The 21229-nt window shown below is 38.7% G+C and overlaps 3 non-coding genes across 3 annotated transcripts; all 3 read left to right on the forward strand.

Moving 5' to 3' along the window:
- Positions 1–2509: 2509 nt before the first annotated feature.
- LOC112719431 (small nucleolar RNA R71) lies at positions 2510–2617 on the forward strand. Its single transcript, XR_003161733.1, has one exon. It is a non-coding gene; the product is annotated as a small nucleolar RNA R71 (small nucleolar RNA).
- Positions 2618–9547: 6930 nt separating this feature from the next.
- LOC112718495 (small nucleolar RNA R71) lies at positions 9548–9655 on the forward strand. Its single transcript, XR_003160833.1, has one exon. It is a non-coding gene; the product is annotated as a small nucleolar RNA R71 (small nucleolar RNA).
- A 10394-nt stretch (positions 9656–20049) lies between these two features.
- Positions 20050–20153, forward strand: LOC112719524 (small nucleolar RNA R71). The gene has a single exon (XR_003161823.1). It is a non-coding gene; the product is annotated as a small nucleolar RNA R71 (small nucleolar RNA).
- Positions 20154–21229: the final 1076 nt, after the last annotated feature.

A 21229-nucleotide genomic window follows, 5' to 3' on the forward strand; every position in this document is an offset into this window, starting at 1 on the left:
TATATAGTGGAGGGAGAGGAAATGGGGTTCGGTTATTTAGGGTGGGTTTGGGTGGGAAAGAGATTTTGAATTTGAAGGTAGGTGGGGTTTATGTGGAAGAGTGGATGGATGTGAGTGGTGAAGAGGTGATGGGGAAGAGAGATTGAGGTGATTGGTGAAGGGTGTTTGGAGAAGAGTGTTATTGGATTGTGTGAAGAAGAGAGAAGATGAGTTGAGGTAGGTGAGGATCCTGTGGGATCCACAGATCCTGAGGTGATCCTGTGGGGTCCACAGATCCTGAGGTGTTCCTGTGGGGTCCACAGATCCTGAGGTGTCAAGGATTTATCATCCCTACACCAATTAGGTGTGTAAAATGCCTTCTTCATGCAATCCTGGCGTTTAACGCCAGATTAATGCTTGTTTCTGGCGTTAAACACCCAAATGTAGTATGTTTCTGGCGTTTAACGCCAGGCTGATGCTTGTTTCTAGCCTTAAATGCCAGTTTTCCCCAGGGTGCAATCCTGGCGTTTAAACGCCAGACTGCTGCATGTTTCTGGCATTCAACGCTAGCTTTATGCTCTGTTCTGTCGTTAAACGCCAGCCAGATGCTTCTTTTTGGCGTTTAAACGCTAGTAAGCTCTTCCTCCAGGGTGTGCTATTTCTTCTGCTGTTTTCGATTTTGTTTTTAATTTTTGCAATTGTTTTGTGACTCCACATAATCATGAACCTAATAAAACATAAAAGAACAATAGAGATATAAATAAATAAAAATTGGGTTGCCTCCCAATAAGCACTTCTTTAATGTCAATAGCTTGATAGTGAGCTCTCATGGAGCTTCACAGATGTTCAGAGCATGATGAGTGCCTCCCAACACCAAACTTAGAGTTGAATGTGGGGCCTTCTCAACACCAAACTTAGAGTTTGGTTGTGGCCTCCCAACGCCAAACTTAGAGTTTGATTGTGGGGGCTTTGTTTGACTCTGTATTGAGAGAAGCTTTTCATGCTTCCTCTCTATGGTTGCAGAGGAAGATCTTTGAGCTTTAAACACAAGGTAGTCCCCATTCAATTGAAGGACTAGCTCTCCTTTGTCAACATCAATCACAGCTCCTGCTGTGGCTAGAAAGGGTCTTCCAAGGATGATGCATTGATCCTTCTCCTTCATAGAGTCTAATATTATGAAATTAGCAGGGATGTAAAGGCTTTTAACCTTCACTAACACGTCCTCTACCAATCCATAAGCTTGGCTTATTGACTTGTCTGCCATCTTTAATGAGAATGTGGCAGCCTGTACCTCAAAGATCCCTAGTTTCTCCATTACAGGGAGTGGCATAAGATTTATACCTGACCACAGGTCACACAGAGCCTTCTCAAAGGTCATGGTGCCTATGGTATAGGGTATTAAGAATTTACCAGGATCTTGTTTCTTTTGAGGTAAAGTTTGCTGAACCCATGTATTTAGTTCACTAATGAGCAAGGGAGGTTCATTTTCCCAAGTCTCATTACCAAACAACTTGGCATTTGGCTTCATGATGGCTCCTAGATATTGAGCAACTTGCTCTTCGGTTACATCTTCATCCTCTTCAGAGGAAGAATAGTTTTCAGAGCTCATGAATGGCAGAAGGAGGTTCAATGGAATCTCTATGGTCTCTATATGAGCCTCAGATTCCTTTAGGTCCTCAATAGGGAACTCCTTCTTATCTGGGAGATGTCCCATGAGGTCTTCCTCATTGGGATTCACGTCCTCCCCTTCCTCTTTGGATTCGGCCATTTTGATTATATCAATGGCCTTGCACTCTCTCTTTGGATTCTCTTCTGTATTGCTTGGGAGAGTACTAGGAGGAGTTTCAGTGATTTTCTTACTCAGCTGGCCCACTTGTGCCTCCAAATTTCTAATGGAGGACCTTATTTCATTCATGAAACTTAAAGTGGCCTTGGATAGATCAGAGACTATGTTTTCTAATCTAGAGGAGCTCTGCTCAGAATTCTCTATCTATTGTTGAGAAGATGATGGAAAAGACTTGCTATTGCTAAGCCTGTTTCTTCCACCATTGTTAAAGCCTTGTTGGGGCTTTTGTTGATCCTTCCATGAGAAATTTGGATGATTTCTCCATGAAGGATTATAGGTGTTTCCATAGGGTTCACCCATGTAATTCACCTCTGCTATTGCAGGGTTCTCAGGATCATAGGCTTCTTTTTCAGGAGATGTCTCTTTAGTACAGTTGGATGCATTTTGCAATCCATGCAGACTCTGAGAAATCATGTTGACTTGTTGAGTCAAAATTTTGTTCTGAGCCAATATGGCATTCAGAGCATCAATTTCAAGAACTTCCCTCTTCTGAGGCGTCCCACTACTCACATGATTCCTCTCAGAGGTCTACATGAATTGGTTATTTACAACCCTGTCAATGAGTTCTTGAGCTTCTGCAGGCATTTTCTTTAGGTGAATGGATCCACCTGCAGAATGGTCTAGTGATATCTTAGAGAACTCAGATAGACCATAATAGAATATATCCAAAATGGTCCACTCTGAAAGCATGTCAGAAGGACACCTTTTGGTCATCTGCTTGTATCTTTTCCAAGCTTCATAGAGGGATTCACCATCTTTTTGTTTGAAGGTCTGAATATCCACTCTAAGCTTGCAGAGCTTTTGAGGAGGAAAGAACTTAGCCAAGAAGGCCGTGACCAGCTTATCCCAATAGTCCAGGCTATCTTTAGGTTGTGAGTCCAACCATGTTCTAGCTCTGTCTCTTACAGCAAAAGGGAAAAGTATGAGCCTGTAGACTTTAGGATCTACTCCATTAGTCTTAATAGTCTCACAGATCTGCAAGAACTCAGTTAAAAACTGATAGGGATCTTCTGATGGAAGTCCATGAAACTTGCAGTTCTGTTGCATTAGAGCAACTAGTTGAGGCTTCAGCTCAAAATTATTTGCTCCGATGGTAGGGATTGAGATGCTTCTTCCATCAAATTTGGAAGTAGGTGTAGTATAATCACCAAGCATCCTCTTTGCGCCTCCACCATTGTTATTGGGTTCGGCCATGTCTATTTCTTTTTCGAGATTCTCTGTAAGGTTTTCTCTGAATTGTTGTGCTTTAGCTTCTCTTAGCTTCTTCTACAGAGTCCTTTCAGGTTCAGGATCTACTTCAACAAGAATGTCCTTTTCCTTGCTCCTGCTCACATGAAAAAGAAGAGAATAAAAAAGGAAGAGGAATCCTCTATGTCACAGTATAGAGATTCCTTTATGTGAGTAGAAGAATAAGAGAATAAAAGAAGGAGAAGAGAAAAATTCGAACACAGAGAGAAGAGAAGGTTCGAATTTATGAGTAGAAGAGAAGTGTTAGTAGATAAATAAAATAAATTGAAAGAGATGAGAGGAAGAGAATTTCGAAAATTGTTTTTGAAAAATGGTTAGTGATTTTCGAAAATTAAAAGAAGAAATAAAATTAAAATTAAAATTTGAAACAATTAGTTAATCAAAAAGAATTTTGAAAAAGGGTGAGGAATTTTTGAAAATTAGAGAGAGAAAAGTTGTTAGGTAGTTTTGAAAAAGATAAGAATTTTAAAACAAACAAAAAGTCAATTAGTTAGTTGAAAAAGATTTGAAAATCAATTTTGAAAAGATAAGAAGTTAGAAAAGATTTTGAAATTAAATTTTTGAAAAAGATATGATTTTGAAAAAGATATGATTGAAAAGATATGATTGAAATTTATTTTGAAAAATATTTGATTTTTAAAATTAAAATTGATTACTTGACTAACAAGAAACTAAAGGATATGATTCTAGAATTTAAAGATTGAACCTTTCTTAACAAGAAAGTAACAAACTTCAAATTTTTGAATCAATCACATTAATTGTTAGTAAAGTTTTCGAAAATTTGAAATGAAATTAAGAAAAAGAATTTGAAAAATATTTTTAAATTTTCGAAAATCATAAAAGAAAAATGAAAAAGATTTGATTTTTGAAAATTTTTTGAAAAGATAGGATTTTTAAAATTGAAAATTTGACTTGACTTATAAGAAATAGCTAAGTTTTAAAATTTTTTTGACTAAGTCAACTCAAATTTTCGAAATTTAGGAGAGAAAAAAGGAAAATATATTTTTTTATTTTTTAAATTTTTAATGAGGAGAGAGAAAAACACAAATATGACCCAAAACATGAAAATTTTGGATCAAAACTAATGATGCATGCAAGAACACTATGAATGTCAAGATGAACACCAAGAACACTTTGAAGATCAAGATGAACATCAAGTAATTATTTTGGAAAAAATTTCAAGAAAAGAAAAATATGCAAGACACCAAACTTAGAAATTTTTCATGTTTAGACATTATGAATGCAAGAATGCATATGAAAAATAACAAAAGACACTAAACAAGAAAATATGAAGATCAAACAAGAAGATTTACCAAGAACAACTTGAAGATCATGAAGAATGCAATGCATGAAATATTTTTTTTCGAATTTTTTTAGAAAATTAAAAAGATGCAATTGACACTAAACTTTAAAATTGACTCTAGAATCAAGTAAGAAACACAAAATATTTTTGGTTTTTATGATTTTATAATTTTTTTGGAATTTTTGAAAATTATTTTTTTGAAAAACGAAAACAAACAAAAATTTTTGAAAGGAAAATTACCTAATCTGAGCAACAAGATGAACCGTCAGTTGTCCAAACTCGAACAATCCCCGACAACGGCGCCAAAAACTTGGTGGACGTAAATTGTGATCATCAACAATGGCTCCAATAACTTGGTGCTCTCAAATGTGAATCACACTTTGTCACAACTCCGCACAACTAACCAGCAAGTGCACTGGGTCGTCCAAGTAATACCTTACGTGAGTAAGGGTCGATCCCACGGAGATTGTCAGCTTGAAGCAAGCTATGGTCACCTTGTAAATCTCAGTTAGGCAGATTCAAATGGTTATAATGGTTTTCGAATATAAAGATCAATAAAACATGAAATAAAAATAGAGATACTTATGTAATTCATTGGTGAGAATTTCAGATAAGTGCATGAAGATGCTGTGTTCCTTCTGAATCTCTGCTTTCCTACTGCTTCATCCAATCATTCTTACTCCTTTCCATGGCAAGCTGTATGTAGGGCATCACCGTTGTCAATGGCTACTTCCCATCCTCTCAGTGAAAATGGTCCTCTATGGTTTCCCGCATGGCTAATCAGTTGTTGGTTCTCGATCATGTCGGAATAGAATCCAGTGATTCTTTTGCGTCTGTCACTACGCCCAACACTCGCGAGTTTGAACTCGTCACAGTCATTCTTTTGGTTCTCAATCATGAATGCTGCCAATGGATTCTAGCTTATACCACAAAGACTCTGATATCACGGAATAGAAGGCTCGGTTGTCAGGCGATGGCAACCATGTGTCGTGTATCAGGAATCCAAGAGATACACACTCTAGCTTTCGCTTGTAGAACGAATGTGGTTGTCAGGCACGCGTTCATAAGGACGGATGATGATGAGTGTCACGGATCATCACATCCATCAGGTTGAAGTATGCGTGATATCTTAGAACAAGAATAAGCTTGAATTGAATAAAAAGGACAATAGTAATTGCATTAATTCTCGAGGTACAGCAAAGCTCCACACCTTAATCTATGGTGTGTAGAAACTTCACCGTTGAAAATACATAAGTGATGGTCCAGGCATGGCCGAGAGGCCAGCCTCCAAGACGTGATCAAAGGATCATAAGTTAATCCAAAAATAATCCAAAGATGTCTAATACAATAGTAAAATGTCCTATTTATACTAGACTAGTTACTAGGGTTTACAGAAATAGGTCTAAGTGCAGAAATCCACTTCCAGGGCCCACTTTGGTGTGTGATTAGGCTGAGCTTGAGCTTTACACGTGCAGAGGCTTGTCTTGGAGTTAAACGCCAAGTTGTAACGTGTTTTTGGCGTTTAACTATGGTTTGTGACGTGTTTCTGGCGTTTTACTCCAGAATGCAGCATGGAACTGGTGTTGAACGCCAGTTTGCATCATCTAATCTCAAATAAAGTATAGACTATTATATATTGCTGGAAAGCCTGGGATGTCTACTTTCCAACGCAGTTAAGAGAGCGCCAATTGGAGTTTTGTAGCTCGATAAAATCCGTTTCGAGTGCAGGAAGGTTAGATTCCAACAGCATCAGCAGTCCTTTGTCAGCCTCCTATCAGATTTTTGCTCAGGTCCCTCAATTTCAGTCAGAAAATACCTGAAATCACAGAAAAACACAAAAACTCATAGTAAAGTCCAGAAATGTAAATTTTGCATAAAAATTAATAAAAACATCCCTAAAAGTAGCTAGATCCTACTAAAAACTACCTAAAAACAATGCCAAAAAGCGTATAAATTATCCGCTCATCACTAACCTTGCTAAAGTGGAAAGTTTTTCAGCAACCTTGTATAGTTCTAGAGGTATGATCTCATGAACTTCCACTTCCACTCCAATCATGATACTATGGATCATGATAGCCCGATCCACAGTTACTTCGGACCGGTTGCTAGTAGGAATAATAGAGCGTTGGATGAACTCTAACCATCCTCTAGCCACGGGTTTAAGGTCATGCCTTCTCAATTGAATCGGCTTGCCTTTAGAGTCTCTTTTTCACCGAGCTTCTTCTACACATATGTCCATGAGGACTTGGTCCAACCTTTGATCAAAGTTGACCCTTCTAGTGCAGGGACGTGCATCTCATTGCATCATTGGCAAGTTGAATGCCAACCTTACATTTTTTGGACTGAAATCTAAGTATTTCCCCCGAACCATTGTAAGCCAATTCTTTGGGTTCGGGTTCACACTTTGATCATGGTTCTTAGTGATCCATGCATTAGCATAGAACTCTTGAACCATTAAGATTCTAACTTGTTGAATAGGGTTGGTGAGAACTTTCCAACCTCTTCTTCGAATCTCATGTCGGATCTCTGGATACTCATTCCTTTTGAGCATGAAAAGGACCTCAAGGATCACCTTCTTCTTGGCAACGACTTCATAGAAGTGGTCTTGATGGGCCTTTGAGATGAATCTCCCCATCTCCCATGACTCGGAGGTGGAAGCTTTTGCCTTCCCTTTCCTCTTTCTAGAGGTTTCTCCGGTCTTAGGTGCCATAAATGGTTATGGAAACACAAAAAGCAATGCTTTTTCCACACCAAACTTAAAAGGTTTGCTTGTCCTCGTGCAAAAGAAGAAAGATTGATGGAGAAGAAGAAGAAGTGGAGGAGATTGAGAGGTCGAAATGGTTTGGCAAAGTGGAGAAGGTAGTGTTTATGATGTGTGAAAATGAAGGAGGGAGGAGGGGTTTATATAGAAGTGGAGAGAGGAGTAGGGTTTGTGTACTAGGGTTAGGTTTGGGAGGGAAAGGATGTGAATTTGAATGTTTGAGGTAGGTGGGGTTTTTGGGGAAGAGTGGATGGAGGTGATTGGTGAAGGGTATTTGGGGAAGGGTGTTATTGGAATGTGTGAAGAAGAGAGAGAGTGAGTTGAGGTAGGTGGGGATCCTGTGGGGTCCATAGATCCTGAGGTGTCAAGGATTTCTCATCCCTGCACCATTTTGGCATGTAAACGCCCTCTGAGTGCTAATCCTGGCGTTAAACATCAGGTTGCTGCCCATTTCTGGCGTTAAACGCCAGCTTTTCTTCCCTTTCTAGCGTTTAATGCCAGCTTAGTGCCCTTTTCTGGTGTTAAACACCAGTCTGGTGCCCTTTTCTAGCGTTAAAGGCCTAGAATGGTGCCAGACTGGGCGTTTAACGCCCATGCTGCTACCCTTTTCTAGCGTTTAACGCTAGTAAGCTTCTCCTCTAGGGTGTGCTATTTTTAATGCTGTTTTTGCATTTGCTTTGATTTTTGCAGTTGTTTTTGTGACTCCACATGATCATCAACCTAAAGAAGACATAAAATAACAATGGAAATTTAACATAGATAAATAAAAATTGAGTTGCCTCCCAACAAGCGATTCTTTAATGTCAATAGCTTAACAGTGAGCTCTCATGGAGCCTCACAGATACGCAGAGCATGATGATGGCCTCCCAACACCAAACTTAGAGTTTGAATGTGGGGGTTCTGTTTGGCTCTGTATTGAGGGAAGCTTTTCATGCTTCTTCTCCATGTGTACAGAAGGAGATCCTTGAGCCTTAAACACAAGGTAGTCCTCATTCACTTGAACGACTAGCTCTCCGCTGTCTACCTCAATCAGAGCTTTTGCTGTGGCTAGGAAGGGTCTTCCAAGGATGATAGATTTATCCTCATCCTTCCCAGTATCTAGGATTATGAAGTCAGCAGGGATGTAAAGGCATTTAACCTTTACCAAGACATCCCTACAAGTCCATAAGCATATTTCTTTGATTTGTCTGCCATCTCTAGTGAGATTGTTGTAGCTTGTACCTTAAAGATCCCTAGTTTCTCCATTACAGAGAGTGGCATGAGGTTTATGCCTGACCTCAGGTCACACAGGGCCTTCTCAAAGGTCATGGTGCCAACGGTGCAAGGCATTTAGTTCATTAATGAGCAATGGAGGTTCATCCTCCCAAGTCTCATTACCAAATAATTTGGCATTCAGCTTCATGATTTCTCCTAGATATTGAGCAACTTGCTCTTCAGTAGTAACTTCATCTTCTTCAGATAAAGAATATTCTTCAGAGCTCATGAATGGTAATAGGAAGTTCAGTGGAATCTCTATGATCTCTAGATGAGCCTCAGATTCTTTTGGTTCCTCGTGAGAGAACTCCTTTTTGTTCAAAGGACATCCCATGAGGTTTTTCTCACTGAGAATCATGTCCTCCTCAATCTCTCCAGGTTCGGCCATGTTGGTCATGGTTATGGCCTTGCACTCTCTCTTGGGATTTTCTTTTGTATTGCTTGGAAGAGTGCTAGGAGGAGTTTCAGTAACATTTTTACTCAGCTGACCCACTTTTGCCTCTAAATTTCTAATGGAGGATCTTGTTTCATTTATGAAACATAGTGTGGTCTTAGATAGATCAGAGACTATGGTTGCTAAGCCAGAATGATTCTGCTCAAAGTTCTCTCTCTGTTGCTGAAAAGATGATAGGAAAGGTTTGCTATTGCCAAACCTGTTTCTCCCACCATTATTGTTATTGAAGACTTGTTGAGGCTTCTGTTGATCCTTCCATGAGAAATTTGGGTGATTCCTCCATGAAGAATTGTAGGTGTTTCCATAGGGTTCTCCCATGTAATTCACCTCTTCCATTGCAGGATTCTCACGGTCATAAGCTTTTCCTTCAGAGGAGGCTTCTTTAGCACTGCCAGATGCAGCTTGCAATCCAGTCAGATTCGGAGAAATTATATTGACTTGCTGAGTCAATATTTTGTTCTGAGCCAATATGGCATTCAGAGTATCAATCTCAAGAACTCCTTTCTTCTGAGTTTTCCCATTGTTCACAGGATTTCTTTTATAAGTCTACATGAACTGGTTATTTGCAACCATTTCAATGAGTTCTTGGGCTTTTGTAGGCATTTTCTTCAGATGAATAGATCCACCTGTAGAATGGTCTAATGACATCTTGGATAACTCAGATAGACCATCATAGAAGATACCTATGATGCTCCATTATGAAAGCATGTCCGAAGGACATCTTTTGATCAATTGCTTGTATCTTTCCCAAGCTTCATAGAGGGATTCACCTTCCTTCTATTTGAAGGTTTGAACTTCCACTCTAAGCTTACTCATCTTTTGAGGTGGAAAGAATTTAGCTAAGAAGGCATTGACAAGCTTTTCCCAAGAGTTCAGGCTGTCTCTAGGTTGTGAGTTCAACCATATACTAGCTCTATCTCTTACAGCAAAAGGGAAAAGCATGAGTCTATAGACCTCGGGATCGACTCCATTGGTCTTAACAGTGTCACAAATTTACAAAAATTCAGCCAAGAACGGATGAGGATCTTCCAATGGAAGTCCATAAAACTTGCAATTTTGTTGCATCAGAGAAACTAATTGAGGCTTAAGCTCAAAGTTGTTTGCTCCAATGGCAGGAATAGAGATGCTTCTCCCATAGAAGTCGGGAGTTGGTGCAGTAATGTCACTGAGCACCTTCCTTGCATTGTTGGCATTGTTGTTATTTTTGGCTGCCATGTCTTCTTCTTTTTCGAAAATTTCTGTCAGGTCCTCTCCAGAGAGTTGTGCTTTAGCTTCTCTCAACTTTCTCTTCAGAGTCCTTTCATGTTCAGGATCAGCTTCAATAAGAATGCCTTTATCTTTGTTCCTACTCATATGAAAGAGAAGAAAACAAAGAAAGTATGAAATCCTCTATGTCACAGTATAGAGATTCCTTGATGTGTTAGAGGAAAAGAAAAATAGAAGGATGAGGTAGATAAAGAAAAATTTGAACATATAAATAAGGGATAGGGTTCGAATTATTAAGAGAGGAGGAGTGTTGGTGATTAAATAGAAAGAGATGAGAGGGGGAATATTCAAAAATTTTTAAATAAAATAAAATTAGAGTTTAAAACAATTAGTTAATTAAAAAGGTTTTTGAAAAAGTTGTTAGTGGTTTTTGAAAATTAGAGAGAGAGAAAAGTAGTTAGGTGGTTTTAAAAAAAGATAAGAAGTTAGAAAAAGATTTTGAAATTAAAATTTGAAAAAGATATGATTTGAAAAAGATTTGATTGAAGAAGATATGTTTGAAAAGATATGATTGAAAAACAAATTTTTAAAAAAAAAGATTTGACTTTTAAAATTGATGACTTCACTAACAAGAAATTAAAAGATATGATTCTAAAATTCAAATATTGAACATTTCTTAATAAGGAAGTAACAAACTTGAAATTTTTGAATCACAACATTAATTGTTAGCAAGGATTTTCGAAAATATTAAAAGAAAAAGGAAAAATATTTGATTTTGAAAAAGATATGATTGATAAGAGAGGATGTGAAAAAGATAAGATTTTGGAAAATTAGTTTTAAAACTTGAAAAATTGAAAAAAATTTGAATTGAAAACAAAACTACCTCCTTGGTGTTATATTGGCATTAAACGCCCAGCCAAGTACCCTAGTTGGCGTTTAAACGCCAGATTTCCTTCTTCACTGGGCGTTTTGAACGCCCAGCTTTTTCCTGTGATTCGTCTGCTGTATGTTCTGAATCTTCAATTCTCTGTATTATTGACTAATTTTTTTTGAATTTTTAATGATGAGAGAGAAAAACAACAAAATGAAACTAATCATGAAAAACTAAGATCAAATAAACAATGCATGCAAGACACCAAACATAGAAATTTTCATACTAGAGACACTAACAAATTGAGAATGCACATGAGAAACAACAAGAGACACAAAACAAGAGAATTTAAAGATCAGACAAAGAAAATCATCAAGAACAACTTGAAGATCATGAAGAACACTATGCATGAGTTTTCAAAAATTTCCAAGAAAAATAAAAAACATGCAATTGACACCAAACTTAAAAATTGACACTAGACTCAAACAATAAGCACAAAGTATTTTTTATTTTTATGATTTTAATAATTTTTTTTGTATTTTTTTGTAAATTATTTTGAAAAAGAAAATAAGGAACTCAAAATTTTTAATAAGAATTCCAAGAATCATGTAATGTTAGTCTAAAGCTTCAGTCTAAAAAAAAAAGATTAGACATGACCAGCCAAGCTTCAGCAAGACATTACATACAACAGCCAAATTGATAGGAGTCAACTAGCTCCTGTGATGATAAAAGCATCATCTAAAACTCTAGAATTCGTTCTTAAAAAACTTGGTACATGAAATCGTGAACTCACACTTTTCTCACAACTCCGCGCAGCTGACCAGCAAGTGCACTGGGTCGTCCAAGTAATACCTTACGTGAGTAAGGGTCGATCCCACGGAGATTGTCAGCTTGAAGCAAGCTATGGTCACCATGTAAATCTCAGTTTGGCAGATTCAAATGGTTATGGGGTTTTAATAATTAAAAGATGAATAAGACATAAAATAAGATAAAGATACTTATGTAATTCATTGGTTGGAATTTCAGATAAGCATATGGAGATGCTTTGTTCCTTCTGAATCCCTGCTTTTCTACTGCTTTCATCCAATCATGCATACTCCTTTCCATGGCAAGCTGTATGTTGGTGGATCACCGTTGTTAATGGCTACCATCCATCCTCTCAGTGAAAATGGTCCTCTACGGTTTCCCTCATGTCTAATCAGCTATCGGTTCTCGATCGTGTCAGAATAAGATCCATTGATCTTTTTGCGCACTGTCACTGCGCCCCATAGTCGCGAGTTTGAAGCGCGTCACAGTCATCCCATCCCAGATCCTACTCGAAATACCACAGAAAAGGTTTAGGCTTTTTGGATCTCAAGAATGCTGCCTATTTGATTCTAGCTAATACCACGAATACTCTGATCGCACGGAATGGAAGGCTCTATTGTCAGGAGAGGCAACCATGCATCGTGAACCAGGAGGCCAAGAGATATACACTCAAGCTTTCACAAATAGAAGAGAAGTGGTTGTCAGGCACGCGTTTATAAGGGAAGATGATGACGAGTGTCACATATCATCACATCCATCAGGTTGAAGTACGAGTGAATATCTTAGAACAAGAATAAGCATGAATTGAATAGAAGAACAATAGTACTTTGCATTAATTCATGAGGAACAGCAGAGCTCCACGCCTTAATCTATGATGTGTAGAAACTCCACCATTGAAAATACATAAGAACAAGGTCTAGACATGGCCGAATGGCCATGCCTCCCAAATAACATGAAACAATCAAAAAAGGGTTCAAAGACCTGATCCTAGGATCAAAGATGATCAAAAGATGAAAATACAATAGTAAGAGGTCCTATTTATAGTGAACTAGTAACCTAGAGTTTACAGAAATAAGTAAATGATATAGAAATCCACTTCTGGGGCCCACTTGGTGTGTGCTTGGGCTGAGCATTGAAGCTTTCACGTGCATAGGCTTTTCTTGGAGTTTAAACACCAGTTTTGGTGCCAGTTTGGGCATTTAACTCCAGCTTTGGTGCCAGTTCTGGCGTTTTACGCCAGAAAAGGGTCTCTGGTGGGCGTTTGGACGCCAGTTTGGGCCATTAGATCTCAGGCAAAGTATGGACTATTATACATTGCTGGAAATCCCAAGATGTCTACTTTCCAACGCAATTGAGATTGTGCCAATTGGTCTTCTTTAGCTCCAGAAAATCGACTTTGAGTGCAGGGAGGTCAGAATCCAACAGCATCTTCAGTCCTTTCTCAGCCTCTGAATCAGATTTTTGCTCAGGTCCCTAAATTTCAGCTAAAAAATTCCTGAAATCACAGAAAATACACAAACTCATAGTAAAGTCTAGAAATGTGATTTTTGCATAAAAACTAATAAAAATATACTAAAAAGTAACTAAAACATATTAAAAACTATGTAAAAATAATGCCAAAAAGCGTATAAATTATCCGCTCATCAGATTCCCAGCTTCTCCCAGAGAATGGCATGAGGTTTATGCTTGCCGTAGGTCATACAGTACCTTTTCAAAGGTCATAGTGCCTAGGGTGCAAGGGATCAGAAAGCGTCCAGGATCTGGAAGTTTCTAAGGTAGCCTGGTGGACGAAATTGTGATCCTCAAAGTTAGTCTCTTTGTATTTGTATGAAATCAAAAATACCCCAAAGAGATCATGGTGTGATAAATTGGGATCTTAATAATCCCCGGTGTGATCATAACTCCGTTCAGCTTAACCAGCAAGTGTACTGGGTCATCCAAGTAATACCTTACGTGAGTAAGGGTCGATCCCACAGAGATTGTTGGTATGAAGCAAGCTATGGTCACCTTGTAAATCTCAGTTAGGCAGATTAAATTGGTTTATGATGAGTTCAAAAATTAATAAAAAATAGAAAATAAAAGGGATAGAAATACTTATGTAAATCAATAGTGGGAATTTCAGATAGCCGTATGGAGATGCTGTGCTCCTCTTGAATCTCTACTTTCTTATTACATTCCTCCAATCCTTCTTACTCCTTTCCATGGCAAGCTGTGTGTAGGGTATCACCGTTGTCAATGGCTACATCCCATCCTCTCGGTGAAAATGGTCCTATGCTCTGTCACAGCACAGCTAATCATCTGTCGGTTCTCAATCGGGTTGGAATAGAATCCCTTGATTCTTTTGCGTTTGTCATCACGCCCAGCCTTCAGGAGTTTGAAGCTCGTCACAGTCATTCAATCCCAGAATCATACTCGGAATACCATAGACAAGGTTTAGACTTTCCAGATTCTCATGAATGCTGCCATCTATCTAGCTTATACCACGAAGATTCTGTTGGGGAATCTAAGAGATATGCGCCCGGCCTAGAGTAGAACGGAAGTGGTTGTCAATCACGCGCGTTCATGGGTGAGAATGATGATGAGTGTCACGGATCATCACATTCATCAAAGTGTTGTGCAACGTATATCTTGGAATAAGAATAAAAGAGAATTGAATAGAAAGTAATAGTAATTGTATTGAAACTTGAGGTACAGCAGAGCTCCACACCCTTAATCTATGGTGTGCAGAAACTCCACTGTTGAAAATACATAAGTGAAAGGTTCAGGCATGGCCGAAAGGCCAGCCCCCTGAATGATCAAGAGACCGAATGATCAACGACTACAAAGTCAAAAGGTTAAACTGTCAAAAGATGTCTAATACAATAGTAACTTATCCTATTTATACTAGACTAGCTACTAGGGTTTACATGAGTAAGTAACTGATGCATAAATCCACTTCCGGGGCCCACTTGGTGTATGCTTGGGCTGAGCTTGATCTATCCACGAGTTGAGGCTTTTCTTGGAGTTGAACTCCAAGTTATAACGTGTTTTGGGCGTTCAACTCCGGATCATGACGTGTTTCTGGCGTTTAACTCCAGACAGCAGCATATACTTGGCGTTCAACGCCAAGTTACGTCGTCAATTTCTGAATAAAGTATAGACTATTATATATTGAGAGCGCGCCATTTGGAGTTCTGTAGCTCCAGAAAATCCATTTCGAGTGCAGGGAGGTCAGATTCCAACAGCATCAGTAGTCCTTTTGTCAGCCTTTTTCAGAGTTTTGCTCAAGTCCCTCAATTTCAGCCAGAAATTACCTGAAATCATAGAAAAACACACAAACTCATAGTAAAGTCCAAAAATGTGAATTTAACATAAAAACTATTGAAAACAGCCCTAAAAGTAGCTTGAACTTACTAAAACCTACCTAAAAACAATGCCAAAAAACGTATAAATTATCTGCTCATCACAACACCAAACTTAAATTGTTGCTTGTCCCCAAGCAACTGAAAATCAGGTAGGATAAAAAGAAGAGAATATACTATAAATTCCAAAATACCAATGAACATTAATTCTAATTAGATGAGCGGGACTTGTAGCTTTTTTGCTTCTGAACAGTTTTGGCATCTCACTTTTTCCTTTGAAGTTTAGAATGATTGGCTTCTCTAGGAACTTAGAATGTCGGATAGTGTTATTGACTTTCCTAGTTAAGCATGTTGATTCTTGAACACAGCTACTTATGAGTCTTGGCCGTGGCCCTAAGCACTTTGTTTTCCAGTATTACCACCGGATACATAAATGCCACAGACACATGACTGGGTGAACCTTTTCAGATTGTGACTCAGCTTTGTTAGAGTCCCCAGTTAGAGGTGTCCAAAGCTCTTAAGCACACTCTTTTTGCTTTAGATCACGACTTTAACCACTCAGTCTCAAGCTTTTCACTTGGACCTTCATGACACAAGCACATGGTTAGGGACAACTTGATTTAGCCGCTTAGGCCTGGATTTTATTTCCTTGGGCCCTCCTATCCATTGATGCTCAAAGCCTTGGATCCTTTTTACCCTTGCCTTTTGGTTTTAAGGGCTATTGGCTTTTTCTGCTTGCTTTTTCTTTTTCTTTCTATTTTTTTCGCCATTTTTTTTCGCAAGCTTTCTTTTTCACTGCTTTTTCTTGCTTCAAGAATCAATTTCATGATGTTTCAGATCATCAATAACATTTCTCTTTGTTCATCATTCTTTCAAGAGCCAACAATTTTAACATTCATAAACAACAAGATCAAAAATATGCACTGTTCAAGCATTCATTCAGAAAACAAAAAGTATTGTCACCACATCAATATAGTTAAACTAAATTCAAGGATAAATTCGAAATTCATGTACTTCTTGTTCTTTTGAATTAAAACATTTTTCATTTAAGAGAGGTGAAAGATTAATGGAATTTATTCATAGCTTTAAGACATAGTTACTACATACTAATGATCATGAAGTAGAGACACAAAACATAGATAAACACAACATAAAAAACCGAAAAACAGAAAGAAATAAGAACAAGGAATGAATCCACCTTAGTGGCGTCTTCTTCTTGAAGGACCAACAATGTCCTTAAGCTCTTCTATGTCCCTTCCTTGCCTTTGTTGCTCCTCCCTCATTGCTCTTTGATCTTCTCTTATTTCATGGAGAATGATGGAGTGCTCATGATTTTCCACCCTTAATTGCTCCACATTGTGGCTCAAATCTTCTAAGGAAGTGTTGAGTTGCTCCCAATAGTTGTTGGGAAGAAAGTGCATCCCTTGAGGCATCTCAGGGATTTCTTGATGATGAATTTCCTCATGCATCTCTTGAGAACCGTGGAGGGTCTCTCTTGCTTGCTCCATCCTCTTCTTGGTGATGGGCTTATCTTCCTTGATGGAGATGTCTCCTTCTATGATAACTCCAGCTGAGTAACATAGATGGCAAATAAGGTGAGGAAAAGCTAGCCTTGCCATGGTGGAGGGCTTGTCGGCTATTTTGTAGAATTCATTGGAGATGACTTCATGAACTTCTACTTCCTCTCCAATCATGATGCTATGAATCATGATGGCCCGATCCACAGTAACTTCAGATCGGTTGCTAGTGGGGATGATGGAGCGTTGGATGAACTCCAACCATCCTCTAGCCACAGGCTTGAGGTCTAGTCTTCTTAGTTGAACTGGCTTGCCTTTGGAGTCTCTTTTCCATTGAGCTCCTTCCACACATATGTCCATAAGGACTTGGTCCAACCTTTGATTAAAGTTGACCCTTCTAGTGTAGGGGCGTTCATCTCCTTGCATCATGGGCAAGTGAAACGCTAACCTCACATTTTCCGGACTAAAATCTAAGCATTTCCCCCAAACCATTGTGAGATAATTCTTTGGATTCGGGTTCATACTTTGATCATGGTTCCTAGTGATCCATGCATTGGCATAGAACTCTTGAACCATTAAGATTCCGACTCGTTGCATGGGGTTGGTTAGGACTTCCCAACCTCTTCTTCGGATCTCATGTCGGATCTCCGGATACTCATTCTTCTTGAGCTTGAAAGGGACCTCAGGGATCACCTTCTTCTTTGCCACAACATCATAGAAGTGGTCTTGATGGCTCTTGGAGATGAATCTTTCCATCTCCCATGACCCGGAGGTGGAAGCTTTTGTCTTCCCTTTTCCTTTTTTAGAAGATTCTCCGGCCTTAGGTGCCATTGATGGTAGTGGAAAACAAAAAAGATTGTGCTTTGACCACACCAAACTTAAAATATTGCTCGTCCTCGAGCAATAGAAGAAAGAAGAGAAGAAGAAGAAGAAGAGAATATGGTAGAGAGGGAGAGATGTAGGTTCGGCCTAGGTGAAGAAGAGGGGGTTGTGTTGTGTGAAAATGAAGTAGAATGGAATGGTATATATAGGGAGAGGGGGGGTGTATGTTTGGCCATTTAGGGTGGGAATGGGTGGGAAAATGGTTTTGAATTTTTGAAGGTAGGTGGGGTTTATGGGGAAGAGTGGAGGGATGTGAGTGGTGAAGGGGGTGATTGGGAAGAAGGATTGAGGTGATTGGTGAAGAGTGTTGGGAAGTGTGACATGGGAAATACTCATCACAAAATAGGATTAGGAGGTAAGGTGGGAATATAGTAGGTGGGGATCCTGTGGGGTCCACAGATCCTGAGGTGTCAAGGAATTCCATCCATGCACCAAATAGGCATGTAAAATGCCTTTGCATACCATTCTGGCATTTAAACGCCGTGTGGTGCACATTCTGGGCGTTCAGCGCCCACGTAAAGCATGTTTCTGGCGTTGAATGCCAGTTTCATGTTTGTTAATGGCGTTCAGCGCCAGCTTTTCTTCTCTAGGCACATTCCTGGCGTTCAGCGCCAGAATATTGCTTGTTTCTGGCGTTTAGCGCCAGGTTGATGCTCTGTTCTGGCGTTGAACGCCAGCCAGATGCATCTTACTGGCGTTGAACGCCAGCCTGTGCTTCCTCCAGGGAGCGAATTTTTTTCTGCTGTTTTTGCTTCTGTTTTTAATTTTTATGATTTTTTTCGTGACTCCACATGATCATGTACCTAATAAAACACAAAATAACAATAAAATAAAATAAAATAAAAATTAGATAAAATTTGGTTGCCTCCCAACAAGCGCTTCTTTAATGTCAATAGCTTGACAGTGGCTCTCATGGAGTCACAAAGGTGATCAGGTTAATGTTGTATAGTCCCAACACCAAACTTAGAGTTTGGTTGTGGCCTTACAACACCAAACTTAGAGTTTGACTGTGGGGGCTCTTCTTGACTCTGAACTGAGAGAAGCTCTTCATGCTTACTCTCTTTTGTCACAGAGGGATAACCATGTGCCTTAAACACAAGGTAGTCCCTATTCAATTGAAGGACTAGTTCACCTCTGTTGACATCTATCACAGCTCCTGCTGTGGCTAGGAAAGGTCTTCCAAGGATGATGCATTCGTCCTCTTCCCTCCTAGTGTCTAAAATTATGAAATCAGCAGGGATGTAAAGGCCTTCAACCTTTACTAACACGTCCTCCACTATTCCATAAGCTTGTCTCAATGACTTGTCTGCCAATTGTAATGAGAACAAGGCAGGTTGTACCTCAATGATCCCCAGCTTCTCTATTACAGAGAGTGGCATAAGATTTATCCCTGACCCTAGATCACATAGAGCCTTTTCAAAGGTCATGGTGCCTGTGGTACAAGGTATTAAAAACTTGCCAGGATCTTGTTTCTTTTGAGGTAGAGTTTTCTGAATCCCAATATCTAGTTCACTAATGAGCAAGGAAGGTTCACTTTTCCAAGTCTCACTACCAAATAACTTGGCATTCAGCTTCATGATAGCTCCTAAATATTGAGCAACTTGCTCTCCAGTCACATCTTCATCCTCTTTAGAGGAAGAATAGTCTTCAGAGCTCATGAATGGCAGAAGGAGATTTAATGGAATCTCTATGGTCTCTGTATAAGCCTCAGATTCCTTTGGATCCTTAATAGGAAACTCCTTCTTGCTTGAGGGACGTCCCAGGAGGTCATCCTCACTAGGATTTTTGTCCTCCTCCTCCCTTCTGCATTCGGCCACATTGATCAAATCAATGGCTTTGCACTCTCCTTTTGGATTCTCTTCTGTATTGCTTGGGAGAATACTGGGAGGAGTTTCAATGACTTTCTTACTCAGCTGGCCCACTTGTGCCTCTAGATTTCTGATGGAGGATCTTGTTTCACTCATGAAATTGAAGGTGGCCTTTGACAGATCAGAGACTAGATTGGCTAAATTAGAAGTGTTTTGTTCAGAATTCTCTGTCTATTGCTGAGAAGATGATGGAAAAGGCTTGCCATTGCTCAGCCTATTGCGTCCACCATTGTTAAAGCCTTGTTGAGGCTTTTGTTGATCCTTCCATGAGAAATTTGGATGATTTCTCCATGATGAGTTATAGGTGTTTCCATAAGGTTCACCCATGTAATTAACCTCTGCCATGGCAGGGTTCTCAGGATCATAAGCTTCTTCAGAAGCTGCTTCTTTAGTACTGTTGGATGCATGTTGCCATCCATTTAGACTTTGAGAGATCATGTTGACTTGCTGAGTCAACACTTTGTTCTGAGCCAATATAGCATTCAGAGCATTAATTTCAAGAACTTCTTTCTTCTGAGGTATCCCATTATTCACGGAATTCCTCTCGGAAGTGTACATGAATTGGTTGTTTGCAACCATGTCAATGAGTTCTTGAGCTTCTGCAGGTGTTTTCTTTAGGTGAATAGATCCACCTGCAGAATGGTCCAATGACATTTTCGAAAATTTAGACAGGCCATAATAGAATATATCTAATATGGTCCATTCTGAAAACATGTCAGATGGACATCTTTTGGTCAGCTGCTTGTATCTTTCCCAAGCTTCATAGAGGGATTCACCATCTTTTTGTTTGAAGGTTTGAACATCCACTCTAAGCTTGCTCAGCTTTTGAGGAGGAAAGAATTTATCCAAGAAGGCAGTGACCAGCTTATCCCAGGAGTCCAGGCTATCCTTAGGTTGCGAATCCAACCATATTCTAGCTCTGTCTCTTACAGCAAAAGGGAAAAGCATGAGTCTGTAGACTTCAGGATCAACTCCATTCGTCTTTACAGTCTCACAGATCTGCAAGAACTCAGTTAAAAACTGATAAGGATCTTCAGATGGAAGTCCATAAAACTTGCAGTTTTGTTGCATTAAGGCAACTAGCTGAGGTTTCAGCTCAAAGTTGTTGGCTCCAATGGTAGGAATGGAGATGCTTCTTCCATCAAACTTGGATGTTGGCTTTGTGAAGTCACCAAGCATTCTCCTTACATTATTATTATTTTCGGCTGCCATCTCCTTCTCTTGCTCTAATATTTCTGAAAGATTACCTTTCGATTGTTGTAAATTAGCTTCTCTTAATTTTCTCTTCAGAGTCCTTTCAGGTTCTGGATCAATTTCAACAAGAGTGCCTTTATCCTTGTTCCTGCTCATATGAAAGAGAAGAAAACAAGAAAAGAAAGAGGAATCCTCTATGTCACAGTATAGAGATTCCTTTATGTTAGTGGAAAAAGAAAGGGGATAAGAATGAAGAAGAGTGTGTTTGGATATTTAGATGGAGAGAGGTGAAGAGAAGTGTTAGTAATTAAATAATTAAATAGAGTAAGAAAAGAGAAGGCAAATTTCGAAAATAATTTTGAAAAAGGGGTTAGTAATTTTCGAAAATTAGAAATAAGATAAGATTAAAATTAAAATTTAAAATAAAAAGAATTTTTGAAAAAGAGATGAGATATTTTCGAAAATTAGAGAGAGAAGAGTAGTTAGGTGATTTTGAAAAAGATAAGAAACAATTAAAAAGTCAAAGAGTTAGTTGAAAAAGAAATTAAAATCAAATTTTAAAAAGATAAGAAGATAAGAAGTTAGATAAGATATTTTGAAATCAAATTTTGAAAAAGATAAAATTTTTGAAAAAGATAAGATAAGAGATAAAAAGATTTAATTTAAAAATTTTAAAATTACTTACTTCACTAACAAGA

Source organism: Arachis hypogaea, chromosome 10, assembly GCF_003086295.3.
Source record: "Arachis hypogaea cultivar Tifrunner chromosome 10, arahy.Tifrunner.gnm2.J5K5, whole genome shotgun sequence".
In the NCBI taxonomy this organism is placed as follows: domain Eukaryota; kingdom Viridiplantae; phylum Streptophyta; class Magnoliopsida; order Fabales; family Fabaceae; genus Arachis; species Arachis hypogaea.